At 42.7% G+C, this 15,070-nt stretch overlaps 1 long non-coding RNA gene across 2 annotated transcripts in view; it reads left to right on the forward strand.

Annotated features, from left to right (window-relative positions):
* LOC142017248 (uncharacterized) overlaps nucleotides 1-15,070 on the forward strand; it is a 320,766-nt gene that overhangs the window by 46,856 nt on the left and 258,840 nt on the right. For both annotated transcript variants that reach the window (XR_012646492.1, XR_012646494.1), the window contains exon 4: nucleotides 4,202-4,327. This is a non-coding gene — a long non-coding RNA (uncharacterized LOC142017248). The remainder of the gene's footprint in view (nucleotides 1-4,201; nucleotides 4,328-15,070) is intronic.

Here is a 15,070-nt window from a genome sequence, read left to right on the forward strand (position 1 = left end):
AAAACAAATCTGATATGTTAAAATATTCTAATTGATGGTAAAATTCATATTATGAGAAAAGATTATATAAAATGTCCAGCAAACTGTGCCTTTGAGGTTTCCAGAACGCAGTGAGTAAAGATTCTCAATACATGCAATACCACATTTTCTTTAGTGGGTTAGTTTCTAATTAGCATGCAGGTGGTGCCTAGAAGAAATACATGAAAATAAATGCTAATGCTGTTTCATTAATATCTTATTAATAATATTGGGATTTAATGTGTAGTCTATAAGAATGACTGTTTACATAATATACTGGTATATGTATGTTATATATTTATGTATTTGTGTTGTATGTATACTTTTTTGTCTGAGTTTTCACTAGCTTCAATCTTTCAATACTAGGATGTGAGTCGTTTTTTTTTTTACTTTGCTTTACAGAATATTCTGTCATTTCTCAGTGCTGATTTCCCATCTTAGTGTATGTATGTATAGAAATTAATGTCTGAAAATGTGCTGAAACCTGATACTGAAAAGACAGAATTTTTAATTGAAACACTTGAAAAGAGATATCACAGTGTTGTCCATGATTTAATCAATGTTCCATTTTATATGGCTTGGTTTTATTAATATACAATATTACATAGTACTAGAGCATACATAGCATTAAAACACTTTGCAAGTGTAGTTATTCCATATTGTTGTGTCTGAAAACCTTTTACATTTTTAATGTTAAATTTGCCAAAGTTAATGTGTTACAAAGTAACAAGCTACCAAGTTAGTTAGCTGTCTCTTCTCTGAAGAAAATTACTATAATGGTTACTTTTGCTTAAATGCAATTACTGTCACTGTAACGATCAATCATATTTTCTTGTGTAAGGAACTTTAGCTGCTACTGAATGCATTAAGGAACCTAAGATCAAGTTGCTCAGTGGAAAATTACATGCAGAAATCACACACTTTTTAGTGAAATCTAGTGCAAGTTGTCTATATGCAGTTGTCTTTGAGATCATTAAAAAAACCCAAAGTGTTAAAATAGACTTTTGATGACGTGTAATGATGAAATAAAACTGTGGATTTTTCAAAATAGCTTTGGAATACTCTGTTACTCTTGTAAATGGCACAGCTTTAACTGATTAAATCCTGTGTTCCATTTACCAGTTCAAAGTGACTAAAATATCTAACAAGCAGTCTGGATACCTAATGCTTTTAGTCTCTGCAGTCTGACAGTTTGCCCCAACTTCATGCAGTTCTCTCTCCTGCTGCCTGCCTTCCCCCCTTCCCATTCATGTTCACCTCCTTTGTCTCCATTAGTTGTCCCTCCTTTCTTTCCCCATTTTGCATCTTCCAAATATCTTGCTCTTTAACTCCTTTATTTTTGCCATCTTATCCACTCCTGTCCCCAACTTACACCAAATCGTCAGAGAAAAAATCAGGAGTGAAAAATTTTACTGATGTGTTGATGCTACTATGACTAATAATCAAATAATGTGATACAGAAATGTATTTTTTGCTGGTAGGTTGGTGGCAAAGTTCGCATTGGGAGATGAAGATAGATAAGAACTAATGTCACTTCCAGACACCGTCATCATTTGCATCTATGCAGGGAATAGATCCTTACAGTGGGATAGGAAAAATTATTTCAGAGGCCCATCTAGAAATACTAAGACTGCTTTAAAATATTCCCAGGGCCACAACTGACAATGCCTTGCTCTAAGGAAGGTTTCTTACGTTAATTTCCTGATAACACATGAAGAGTAATGCTAGAGAATGATTTCCAGACAGGTAGCTGCATGCACGTTTATTTTCCATTACAAATTTGCTGAGAATACAAATGAGCATTTCTTAAAAAATAGCCTTCAACTGTCAGAGGCAAAAGGTTTCTATTTACTAATTATTAAAGCTAAACAACTGTTCTTTGAGATAATTCATTACAGGTTGAACCTCTCTCATCTGACACTCTCAGAAACTGACCGTTGCTAGAAGAGAGAATTTTCTGCATGACAGGAGGGTAATATTTTCTAGCACATGATTAACACTTCCACTGCTTACTGGAAGACATTTAGGTGTAAATTACAGCTAAATAATAGCACAGAATAATAAATAATGAGAGCCAGGACTTGTGGCTGTAAACAAACTTTATGGGGTACTGGGAAACTTGACTTATACCCATGATAAGCATTCGTCTGGCTAACAAAAGTCATGCTCGATTATGGAGTTTGCTGGAGGAGATCATTCCGGATTAGAGAGGTTCAACCTGTAATAATTTCTAAGTACTGGAGCAAGAAAACTGAGATGTAATGTTGCTTTACTGAATATAATCAGCTTAATTTTTATGTCAATTTGGTCTTACTCTTTTTGTTACCTTTATCTGGTGGATGTTCTGGGTCTGTAGGACAAAGTCTGGCACCTGGAAAAGAAGTGAAAAATACTACTTAAATCCTAGATTAAAAAAATGACTGAATTGTCATTGCTTAATTAATGTCTCAAGTATTGATCTTTGGAAATAAATCCTGCATTTTGACTGTATCTGATAAGTTAGTTTAAAACATCAGATAATTATAATACCAAATATCACTTTAAATCACATCACTGAAACATATACAGACAAAGCTGACCATCATTTTATGAAAATAAGTCCCCTTTTACAAAATCTCAGTTTGGGCATCCAAATATTGAGGAACCCAAAGTCAACAACAACTTTTGAAACCGTGTTAATCAGGAGTTCTTCAAATCTGCATTGAGACTGTGGAGTTTCCAGAAGGACTTGGTAACTTGATACTTAATTTAAACCACAGTATCTTCACAGATTATTTGGTTAGATGGTGAAAACTCAGCAGGCCATTCTTGTTTTCATAGTAATATTTCATATTTTGAAATTCATGCTAATAAATATTGATAGATATATTTTTCTACAATCAAATAAGAAGAAATTAACACTAATTATATAATATGAATAATAAGTCTTTGTTTATCATGAATGCCTTAAATGTGTAGATACTTATGGAAATAGACCCACTGGTTTCAGTTGACTGCATGCATAATTAAAGATGAATCACATTGTATCTGGGTATTGTGTAACCGTTTTTAAAGAAGACATAATTTTGCTTTCTTCATTATTTTAATTTTATACATCATATTTAAGTGGAAGAAACATGTACAATTTATAAGATATACATTCAGGTCACTTTTGTTTAGGTAGGTCTGAGAAGGAGATTACAGTAGAGTAAGCATTTGAAACCTGAATTAGTCATGGAATAACAGAACATAGCAAAAGAGCGATCTAAGTAAAGCTCTGGTAAAGAACAGAATTAGCAATATATGTAATGTGACATACACATGCATAAATATGATAATACAGGTATATACTTGATTTAACAAATGAGGAATTTGCTTAAAGCACATAATGCAGCTATTCAACAGTTAACTAGATGTTTTCTTTTAAGGGAATGTTTCTGAAGGTAGGTAGGCTAAAGCTACTATACTTATATTTACAGTGTGCACTTAACATAAAATCTTCATTCCACGTGCAACCCACACACTGATGCTGTGTGTGTGCTTGTGCATCTGTGTAACTGTGCCTTGTTAGCAACATGACAGTTGATGTCTTTCCTACAGGGATAAAGGCTGAAAGAAGACTATCTGTGTTCACTTTGCATATAGAACAGGCATGTGTACAAGTAAGAGCACATAAACTAGATAATCTGGTTCCTACCAACAGTAAATACAAAGAGAAGCAGATCAGCACACTTGTCACTATTTCAAATCAGAGCCTGGCAAAAGTTTTTGTTTTACAAGGCTAGGGTGGACATGACCAAGAAATACGTTTTCCTTGAAAAAGCAATTATGATGAAGATGGTAAAGCCAGTGTCAACAGAATGTATCAGTAATTGCTGTCTTAGCAAAAAAAAATTAATATTAGGGTACAATGTATAGGCTCTCTTGTTTGTCAGCTTCCTTTTGTCACTTGGTATGAATGGCTATTTTTGACGTTGTTTAAACTAATGTATAGTGTTCTGGAAGAGTTGTTTGCTAATAACTTTCTACAACCTATTGAACCATTATTGTTTACTGTTCCTACATTTCATTACATTTTTTAAAACAGTGAATTATTTTGCTGATATAGTAAGAGAAATAATAACCTTATCTCCGTACCTGAAAAAATGGGCCATGGGGTAGGGGTCAGCACTCACGGCCTTTTTCTCTTTCCCCATTTCCACAGCTGCATCTGAGGCCGGGAGAGCCTCGCCCCATCCGTGGTCCCGGACAGCCCCCCGGAGGTGAGGGACAGCGACCGCCTGGAGCCTTCACCAGCACCAAGATGGGCCAGATTGCCGTGGAGCCAGAGGTAGCCAGCAGAGGACCCCCACCTCGCTACCTCCATCCAGTGCCAGGCAAAGCTGTCCAAGCACTGGCTCCGCTTTGAGGAGGGAGAGGCTGCCTAGTGCTGGGCAGCCTGGGGGGACTTCATGGACATTTTCAGGGACATGGCAGCCTCCTACCGGGACCTTCTGGCCCAGTTGCCCTCTGCCACCACCCCCCTGCTGCCGTGCCTGCTGCCCCCTTGCTGCCCCACTGCCACCCTGCCAGCTGCCCCTCCCACCCTAGCCCAACCTGCCAGCCCTCTGGGCGAGGACTGATGTGGACCACTGGCCCAAAGCCAATCCCCGGGCTTACCCAGCCTGTCTGGGGACCCCAGATGATGGGGGCAGTGTGGGACCTGGAGCCAGCATGGGTCACACCCCACCACCCCTGCAATTCAGGAACCCCAGTGCAGTGAAGCCCGCAATGGCCGCATCCAGGTCCCCAATGCAGATGACCCTCTGAAGGAGCATGGCATTTAGAGCATGGACCACCTGCGGGGGGTGGGGGAGACATAGGCACCTGTGAGGATGTGTGGGGTGTGCCCAGCCCCACCCCGGGCCCTCCAGGACCCCACCTGGAATCCCCCACCCCTCAGTGGATGCATGCCCAGGCCTCCTTACATCCTTCACAATGGCCCCAACCGTGGCCTTGCCCACACCGAATTGGTTTCCCACGGAGTGGTAGCTGTCTGGAGTGACCCGCGTCCAACAGCTATCGCAACCCTCTTCTCCATGAGGAGAGCATGCTGCATCCGGGTGTCCTGGTGTCTCAGGGCAGGGGACAGCCACTGGCAGAGCTTGAGGAACGTCTGCTGCTGCATCCGGAAATTTCAGAGCCACCGGTCGTTGTACCACTCCTCCATGACCATTTGTTCCCACCACTCGGAGCTGGTGGGGTGGCTCCAGAGCTGGCAGAGCACATGGGGGGGTGGGGCAGGAGGACCCTATGGTCTGGGGCGGCCCCTTCTGCCCCTGGGGAGGGCACTCCTCTGCCAGGATCTGCTGGGTGGCCACCGGTGCTGCAGCTAGCAGGGTTTCCAGCTTCTGCTGGTCCATGGTCTTTCCTCTGGCCACTGTGTCTGCGGGGCTTGTGGCAGCTCCACAGGCCTCATGCTGTGCAGGCCGAGTGTGTTTGGGAGGGGCTCTTTAAAGGAGTGGCTTGCTGCGGCCCTGGAAGGGCTTGGCCACCCTGTGACCCTGCCTGCAGTGTTTCCTGGCCCTTTCTTTCTAAAGAGGCCACTAGTAAATGTAGACGCTCTCTTTTGATGTCCTGGGTGGCCCCTTTCAATGTGCCGTGTGGCCCTTTCAATGGCACTTGCAACGGCACCAGCTCCAACCTGTGTGTTAGATTCTCCACTTCGAAAGAGCGTCTTTTGACCATTCTCTTTTGAAGGAGTGCTCTAGTGTAGACGTAGCTATGATATGGAAAAATATTAGTTTATGGATTCCATTTTCATCCTGTTTGACCTGTCAGCTCCCTACTCTTGAAATCTTCTCTTTCTTTTGGCTTCTGTGATTCAGTCCAGGTTTTCTTCCTACTTTCTAATCATTCCTTCAGTGTATCCTTAAAACAATCTTTCTCATTACTTTTCCAGTTTTCTGTAGGATTCTTGTCTGACACTCTCATCCATAAATACAAATTCAGTTATCATGTCTCTGCTCATGACTCATAGAGCTTTCCACATCAGACTGCCTCCTATTCAAACTATAATTCATGCTCTTTGACATCTCTTTATGGATGTCCAACCATCAGCTCAAGTTCACCATGTCTAAAGTACAACTCTTAATCCTTCCCTAGCTTTTCCTCATTTCTATTTGCTTAATCACTGTGGTTAACACTATGATCCTGCCCTTCATTCTGGCTTGTAGCATGTGTCATCTTTTACTTGGACCTCTCTCTAGGTCTTCACATTCCAGCTAGGTCAAAGTCTTGGAGTTTTTCTGCATACATCACTAAAATATGGCCTTTTCTGTTCCTCCCCATAGCTAAAGCTGTCAACTGAGCTCTCATCATCTAACATCTCAATTACTGCACCACCTTATTCTCTAGCCTGACTAATTTTGCACCTCCATCCAGAATGCTGCAACGTCACCTTCCTAGTCCATCACTTTGATTACATCACCTTTCTCTTACATTCCTGCATTTGCCTCTTTCTCTGTTGCATCAAACATAAAAATACTTTGAAGGCCTTTTGTGACCTACCTCAAAACTACTTGTCATGTCTCAATTACTATCAAGATCTCATCAGCTGCCTCTGAGTGACCCAGGATAACAGTCTTCATAACCAACTTGTTAAATTTCCAAATGAGTACTTTGTGCCTTCTCGCAGGTTGCCCTTATGGGAGGAGCACCTGAACAATATTAGGAAAGCTACTCATTGTCCTGCAAATCCTTCCTTAAAACTCTCTTTTGCCATGTTGTTTACAAGACATTTTAATGCATATTTTCTTATTCTTGAACACATATTGTCTTATTCTTAAATTGTAAGCAGTTTCAAGCAGGGATTATCTTTGCAGAGCCTTTTTGTTCCGTGTTTCTGTACCACCAATCTCAATAGGGTCCTGGGCCATGACTGTGATTGCTAGGTGCTATAGTAGCATACATACTTCTATTTCCATATTATCTATTGGTGACAATTGCTATTGTAATCCTGTGGGAATGTATATTGTTACTGTCAGTGCTCTGGAATTTAAGTCTCTTAAAAATTAAGTTACTTTTGATTTTTGTTCTGGAATTAAGTTACATCATTACACCTAAATAAGTAAACTTCTACCCTAGATTTTAAATAACATAGGAAAGCTTAAAGCTGTAAAATACTTAAATTATTTCTTTCAATTTTTGAGGTATGATTTGGTTTTGAGAAATAAGTGAGTAAACAGATTGAATATCAATATATAAATTGAGATTTTTCAAAAATATATTTTTAGTTATTGATTTAGAGTTTAATTTGTACATTTGATCTCTCCAAAGAACTGTAATTGTATGTTTATCATGTTCCAGATAGAGTGGAGAATTATTGCCGTAGCCACTTGTTATCACCAGTGACTTTCCCAATTTCAGTATGTTAGGCACAGAACTTCACTATTCTCTTGTGGGAAGGAATTAAAGACCTATTTTCCTTTTGGAAGTCTTCAAATTCCACTTGGCATTACTGTTGCTAGTGTCAGGAGGAGGTTAAACGTGAGGTAGAGATGAGAAATTGTGAATTAAAACAAATATCTGTTTAACCATGCTGGCTGTATTGAGGATGGTAATCACTTTTTGCTAAGCATGGTCATCTTCCATGAGAGTTGTGGCTGATAAGTCCTGTTCTTGCACCACAAAATTTATTACAGTGAGGACAGATGTTTCCAGGTGCGGCAGGAGGCTGTTGACCACGACTGGAAGCCAGTCTCTCCCTCCTCCTTTGCCTCTTGTCCGTCTCAGCTTGTCAGCAGGCAAGTTCAAAATGCAGGAGACCATTGCGTAGTACTTCTCTCCATATTTGAATGATCCTGGGCAAGAGTCTCCCAAGTGTCAATATCTACATGGCACTTCTTTAAACTATCCTTCAGCAGGTCCTTATAGCACTTCTCTTGGCCTCCTACATTATGGCACCCTTCTTTCAGCGGATAGCACAGGACCTGTTTTGGGAGGCAATGGTCTATCATCTGGACAATGTGAACAGTCCAGCAGAGTTGCTGATGGGTGATCGTTGCCTCGATACTAGTGTTCTGTGCTTCTTCCAGAACATTTATGTTGGTGTGCCTGCCTTCCCATTTGATCTTCAAGATCTTACAGAGGAAGCATTGGTGATGCCTCTTAAGGACTTTCAGGTGATGCCTGTAGGTTGCCCACATTTCTGACTCTTCCAGTGGGGTAAGGGTTGAATGGGGAAAACAAGCAAAATTGTATATATTTTTGATCTTTGGAAAGTCAGCAGAACTGACTGTTATACTACTTAAGTCTTCCTTTTGTTGAACTATGTAGTTCTGTAATCTACTTTGCTCTTTTTAACCTAAAATCATTGATCTGTCTTTCCTACTTATCATAGGCTGTGTCTACACTACCACCTTCCTTCGAAGGAAGGATGGTAACTAGGGTGTTGGGAGTTTACTAATGAAGTGCTGCCATGCATAGGCAGCACTTCATTAAGCAAATTTCCCCCCCACGGCAACTCCGAAGTTTTAAACTTTGAAGTACTGGAACGCATCTAGCCGTGGCACACCCGCTGGTACATTGAAGTGCTGGGGCAACTTCAAAGTAAGGGCAGTAAGGGGACTTCGAAGTTGCCCCGGCACTTCGATGTACCGGCGGGTGCGCTGCGGCTAAACGCATGCTGGTACTTCAAAGTTTAAAACTTGACAGTTGCCGCGGGGGGAATTTGCTTAATGAAGTGCTGCCTATGCATGGCAGCACTTCATTAGTAAACTCCCCACACCCTAGTTACCATCCTTCCTTCGAAGGAAGGTGGTAGTGTAGACATAGCCATAGAGCTTTATACTGCCACCCATCACTTTTTGTAGTGCTTGAGCACCTTCCACATAAATAAGACTGATGAGCACAAAGACCATAATGGAGTCTCTGGTTCTGTTCCCATTTTAGGGGATAGAAACTGCTCTGGAGCAGGGTTACTTTTGCAGCTCTGTATATGTGTGTGTGTGTGTGTATGCATGCGTGAGTGTGCGTGCACGTAGAGAGAGAAGGTATAGAGGATGGTGGTAGTTTTGGGAAAGTTATTCTTAATCTGGTTATGATGGACTTTATTCTTCAAAAATGAAGTTTGATTCCCTAAAATATATTATGCAGTAAGATCATGTTCCAAAACATTCATTTTCAGACCTGCTTCAGGCTCGCCTGTTTCTTTAGGATAAGAGAGGCAGCATTTATATGACTCCTGCTATATTAGAAATATAATAATCAGAGAGCCATAGAATTTAGAGCTGGAAAGTAGTAAGTTTCAATAAGTAGAAGTTGCAAAGTGGAAAGAGTTTTGTAAAAAAAATTGCCCTTTTTTTTTAAATTTTATTTTTTGACCAGCTATGCTAGTAGTCATGGATCATTTTATAGTGCATACCTCTGAAGCCCAATTAGTAAAAATACTTAAATAAAATTTCAGCATTTTCAACTAAAAATACATGCACATAAAAAGTTTGTTCACCCCATTCTAGCACATTGCTTTTCTACATAAACATGTTACATTGATGACATCCTTTTTATCTAAAGGAAAGCCACCTACACAACAGCTGATTTGTCGTTTTCATTCTCTTTGTGATGTGACAAGTTGTTGTTTAAAGACAACAGGACAGGTTCCCCTGCCTTGACCTAAAGGTCTGTGTCACACCAGGGAGGGGCCGAGCGCCTCCCAGTCCCAAGGACCCAGTTGCAGACCGCCCCAAGCCCAATGAGCCGAGAGCGTGCTTACCCCTAGAAGTACTCTTGGAGTTATGACCCCCCTGAACCCACCTGGCAGGAGGGAGCCGGCAAAGAAGACTGGAACCCAAGAATAAGTTACAAACTAACTATTTATTAAACATGTAACAGGGTTAACAAGTAAATACAACGAAGTAGTAACAAAGAATACCTTATATGATATGTAACAGTATATGTATGTTTAACTTACAGCTATGTTTGTTGTACTCCTGGTGCTTTGTCAAAAAGCTCCTCTTGAATGAATGTAGTTTTTATTTTACCGCAAAGCAAAGTTGTTGGTTAGTTAAATATGCTGGCAGAGGGAATTGAGGCAATAGGAGGAAAGAAGGGGACACCCGCTGCCTGAACCTTCCTGTCGGTGCTACCGGATGGGGAGATAAGCGCCACCACCTGCAATCCTTGCGCAGGTCGGCCGCAGCGAGGAAACCTCGTATTCAGGGGCTCCTTGGTAGTGGGGGATAAGCGAGGGGCCCAATAACGGCTCCCTCTTATAAAAAAATAAGGGAATGGGGATGAAGGGACTAGAGAGGCGTTAGCCTTCACTCTGCCATGCAATGTATATTTATATAGAACTTATAATAGCTAACCTCAGGCCTGTTACTATAATTCATTAAACAATAGGAAACACTAACAATTCTAATACTAAAAAACTACCACTATAATTAAATCTGCTTATTGCCTGGGCAAAGGCCCTGCCTTGAAGGGTCAGGCCCTCGGGTCTTGCGGGGCCTCGTCAGGCCACTCCGCAGTGTAAGGGGCGCGATCCCCTACTCCCACACTGGGGCTACGTCTACACGTGCACACTACATCGAAATAGTCTATTTCGATGAATAACGTCTACACGTCCTCCAGGGCTGGCAACGTCGACGTTCAACTTCGACGTTGGGCAGCACCACATCGAAATAGGCGCTGCGAGGGAACGTCTACACACCAAAGTAGCACACATCAAAATAAGGGTGCCAGGAACAGCTGCAGACAGGGTCACAGGGCAGACTCAACAGCAAGCCGCTCCCTTAAAGGGCCCCTCCCAGACACAGTTGCACTAAACAACACAAGATCCACAGAGCCGACAACTGGTTGCAGACCCTGTGCATGCAGCATGGATCCCCAGCTGCAGCAGCAGCAGCGAGAAGCCCTGGGCTAAGGGCTGCTGCCCACGGTGACCATAGATCCCCGCAGGGGCTGGAGAGAGACCGTCTCTCAACCCCTCAGCTGATGGCCACCATGGCGGACCCCACTATTTCGATGTTGCGAGACGCGGATCGTCTACACGTGCCCTACTTCGACGTTCAACTTCGAAGTAGGGCGCTATTCCCATCCCCTCATGGGGTTAGCGACTTCGACGTCTCACCGCCTAACATCAATTTCAACTTCGAAATAGCGCCCAACACGTGTAGCCATGACGGGCGCTATTTCGAAGTTGGCGCTGCTACTTCGAAGTAGCGTACATGTGTAGACGCGGCCTGGGGGCCCCGAAACCCAGACAATGGCGTTTGTGTCTGTTTGGTGTGGTAGATAGGGTTTGATACGTGTCTTGAAGTCAGAGTGTTGGTCAAGTCCAGTGGATTAAGTCATGTTTGATTGCGTTGTCCAGTCAGATAAGTAACCGCAGAGGCGGCGAAGGAGGCGGCGATGCCGCAAGATGGGGGAGGTGGTGGGAGTGTTGGTGCTGCTAGGCGGCAGACCCTGGGCTTTGCAGCCAGGTACGCAGTACCCTGCCAGAAAAGGCGGGGCCAGTTCGCCACCTGGCCGCTCCACCACAGGGTCCACTTGCTGCTCCCTCCACGCAAGCGCTGTGATATGAAATCTTGCGCTTCAAGCCAATGGGGCCGTAGGCGGCGTCAGGCGGCTCTGGCACCGCGGCAGCAGGTGGGCGCCGCCTGTGATTCCTCGGGAGCTCTTCGCAAAGGTCTTCGCCCAATTGGGCTGGCCTGAGAGTTCAGCGGACGCTGGCAAGCAGCCACGCTCCTCTCTACGGTCGCAGCTGTTCTGACAGCTAGCTCCCAGGGCCACAGAACGCTGTGCGGGCCCTGCTTATATAGAGATACTCCATGTATTATTCATGAGGCAAATTAAATATTCATGATTCTATTAGCACGTCTGTACAGTTCTCAATTAGGTCCAGCTGGGCGTAGAAGTTTCCAGAAGGTCCAAACTTCACCCAATCAGGAACCAATAGGTAAATACATGATCATGAATAATTCACGGATTCAGGTTACCGGGGAAACCAACTGACCCAAAGTGACCGTTGGTGCTGCAGCCAAATGGCAGCCTATGACAATTTAGATTTCTCATGTGCCTGCACTGATTTTATGTGGCCAAAGGCTTGTATCCCCTGGCCCACGGGGACGATTATGCCTAGGGGATGGTAAAAATCCCTGACACCTTGGTAATGGTACACAAAGAAAGGCACATAAATCTTCCTCTTACCAAAGGCAAATCTTTTCTCCATACTCCTCCTTTCTCACACTCCTATAGTTTATTTATAAAGTTGGCTTATGTTGAGCTGCTGCTTCCTTTATCATATCACACTGTTGTCCTCATCTGATTCTGCTGATGATTTGTTGGCACTAGAATCCGAAGCAAAACTGAGAACTTCATTGTCTACCTACTCTCTCTTCTTCTAGAGAGTATAACAGTGTGGGAGAGAGAAGCCTCATGTTAACACTTTTTATTTTAAATATATCTGCCCTCTCAATGCTCCCACAGATGTTGCTGTCAATAAATAGTGACATACATCCTTAATGCCATGCCGCAAATTCCAAGTTTGCTTACTTTTTGTTTTGTACTAATGCCACAAGTTTCACCTTCAAGACTCTTATAATTGTTGATTCTCTTTTCTTTGCTGCTCTTTGTATTATTTAGGAATGAGTTGTTATCATTGACTTGGAAGAGGTAAAAAACAATCCCTGTCTTAAGAAATGAGAGAAAGGAATAGTGGGATAAATGTGATAAATAGGCCAAGTCTACACTAGCACACTACGTCAAAGTAGCCTATGTTGACACAAGAACATTGAAATAGGCTACTTCGACGCATATTGTCCACATGTCCTCCAGGGCTGGTGCCATCGATGTTCAACGTCGAAGTGGCGATGGAGAACGTTGAAAGGAACTGCCCCGGAAGGAAATACAGCATGTCCACACACACACACAAGCGCTCCCCATCGAAATAAGGGGCCAGCAAAGCCCCAAGCTGCTCCCTTAAAGGGCCCCTCCCAGACACACTTGGCCTGCACAGCATGAGACCCACAGAGCCGACAACCAGTTGGAGACCGTGTGCATGCAGCATGGACCCCCAGCTGCTGCAGCAGCAGCCAGAAGCCCTGGGCTAAAGGCTGCCGTATGCGGCAACCATAGAGCCCCGCAGAGGCTGGACAGAGCATCTCTCAACCCCTCAGCTGATGGCCGTCATGGAGGACCCCACTATTTCGAAGTAGCGGGACGCGGATCATCTACACATGCCCTACTTCGATGTTGAATGTTGAAGTAGGGCGCTATTCCCATCTTTGGATGGGAATAGCAATTTTGACGTCTCGCTGCCTAACATCGATTTCAACGTCGAAATAGCACACGGCGTGTGTAGATGTGACGTGTACTATTTCAACGTTGTGCCGGCTACTTTGAAGTAGCTGGCTAGTGTAGACGCACCCACAGTGGGATAAATGTAGAATATGTTGTCAACAAACAGTCCCACAATGCAATAGCATGAAGGGGGAAAAACCCAACCCCATAAACAAGTACTGACTGAGATGGACATTAAGGAGGCTAGTGTGTTATTATGTCATTCCCCTTCGGAGAATATAGCATACACCCTCTAGTGCAGCCAGGCAGGTCTGCTGACGGGTGTGGGGGAAATTTCAGCTCTGCTACTTCTTCCCTTTCTCACCCTTTTGGGATGTCTTTTTCTCCTGGGAGCACAAGATTGGCAACTGTGCCTTAAAAATCATAGAGTTAGAAGGAATTACCAGGGTCATATTGTCTAACTCTCTGTGAAGCAGAGAGCTTCTTTCTCCTCTGCCCTTTTATGCACCCAAAGATGAGCAGAACACAATTTGACGTTAGCTAGACATTACTGCTTAATGTGTCCCTCCTACAATCACAAACTCTCCACTAACTATACTCCCCAGCTGTCTAAGGCCTCCTGTCTAAAGTAATGTAAAGTCTTTCAGAAGCTATGATGCAATATCATACTAACCTCTCCCATTTTTCTTTGAATCTATAGCAGTGTAGGGGGTTGTTTGCTTTAGTGTAAAAGCTCCTGTTTATAAACCAACTGATTCCTAACTGTTAGGGTGGCTAAATGCCGGAATAAATTGTCTAGGGAGGTTGTGGAATCTCTGTCCCTCGAGATATTTAAGACTACCTCGTATAGACATTAATTGGGCATGGCCTAGAAGGTACTAGGTTCTGCTGTGAGGGCAGGGGACTGGACTCAATGACCTCTCGAGGTCCCTTCCAGCTCTAGTGTTCTATGATTCTATAATTCAATGGTCGCATCCAGGCTACAGTTGGGGTTGAATTGATATATCTGTGAATTAAATAACGGGAAATGGGATGAACAGTTGAGCAAATTAATAAAATAATCAAATTACAAGATCAAATTAATACCAATGAAATGTATACTACTAATCCCAGATACCCAAAAAGGCATAATTTCTTTCTAAGCCCTTGAACTAACACTACAGTCCTTCAGAACATGAGTAATTTATTAATTAATTCTTCCCTCCCAGCTTCCATCTCTATTTCAATACAGCAGTGGCCAGCAAATAGGGGTTCCCCATGGATGCAGAGTTGTATAATGCAAACACTTTTAAGGCCATAGATGACATGCTGTGATGTGTGTAGGACATATTTGGATTGATAAATTATTAATGATCCCTTTCCTGTAGATTTACACACATATGCTATTTCTTACAAACACATCCACACTTTGAAACGGTTAGAAGAGTTAGTATTATTAGATGAGTGTATCCCTAAAACTATATTAAACAAAACAAAAGTAAAGATATTTAAAAAGAAAAAGACTCTTTAGCTTGCTTAGTTTTTGGTTTCAGTTTTGTCAAATTGACATTATTTGACAAAGAAACATGATGTCAAAATATTCCTGACCAGCTCTGGTTACTAGTGTTACAATTCAGTTTCCTATGTAACTTTTTAAAAAGTCAGCAGTCAGTAAGGCTCTTCCTGAAACAATGGAAAGGACATCTGAGCCAAAAACTGGTGTCACAATTTGTTTTGATGGAATTTTGGAGTAGTGATCCGTAAAAGAAACTTTGCAACCAAAGAAATGTCTGATCCAATGGAAATTTTAATT

The sequence above is a fragment of the Carettochelys insculpta genome, chromosome 8 (assembly GCF_033958435.1).
Source record: "Carettochelys insculpta isolate YL-2023 chromosome 8, ASM3395843v1, whole genome shotgun sequence".
NCBI classification, from domain to species: Eukaryota; Metazoa; Chordata; order Testudines; family Carettochelyidae; genus Carettochelys; species Carettochelys insculpta.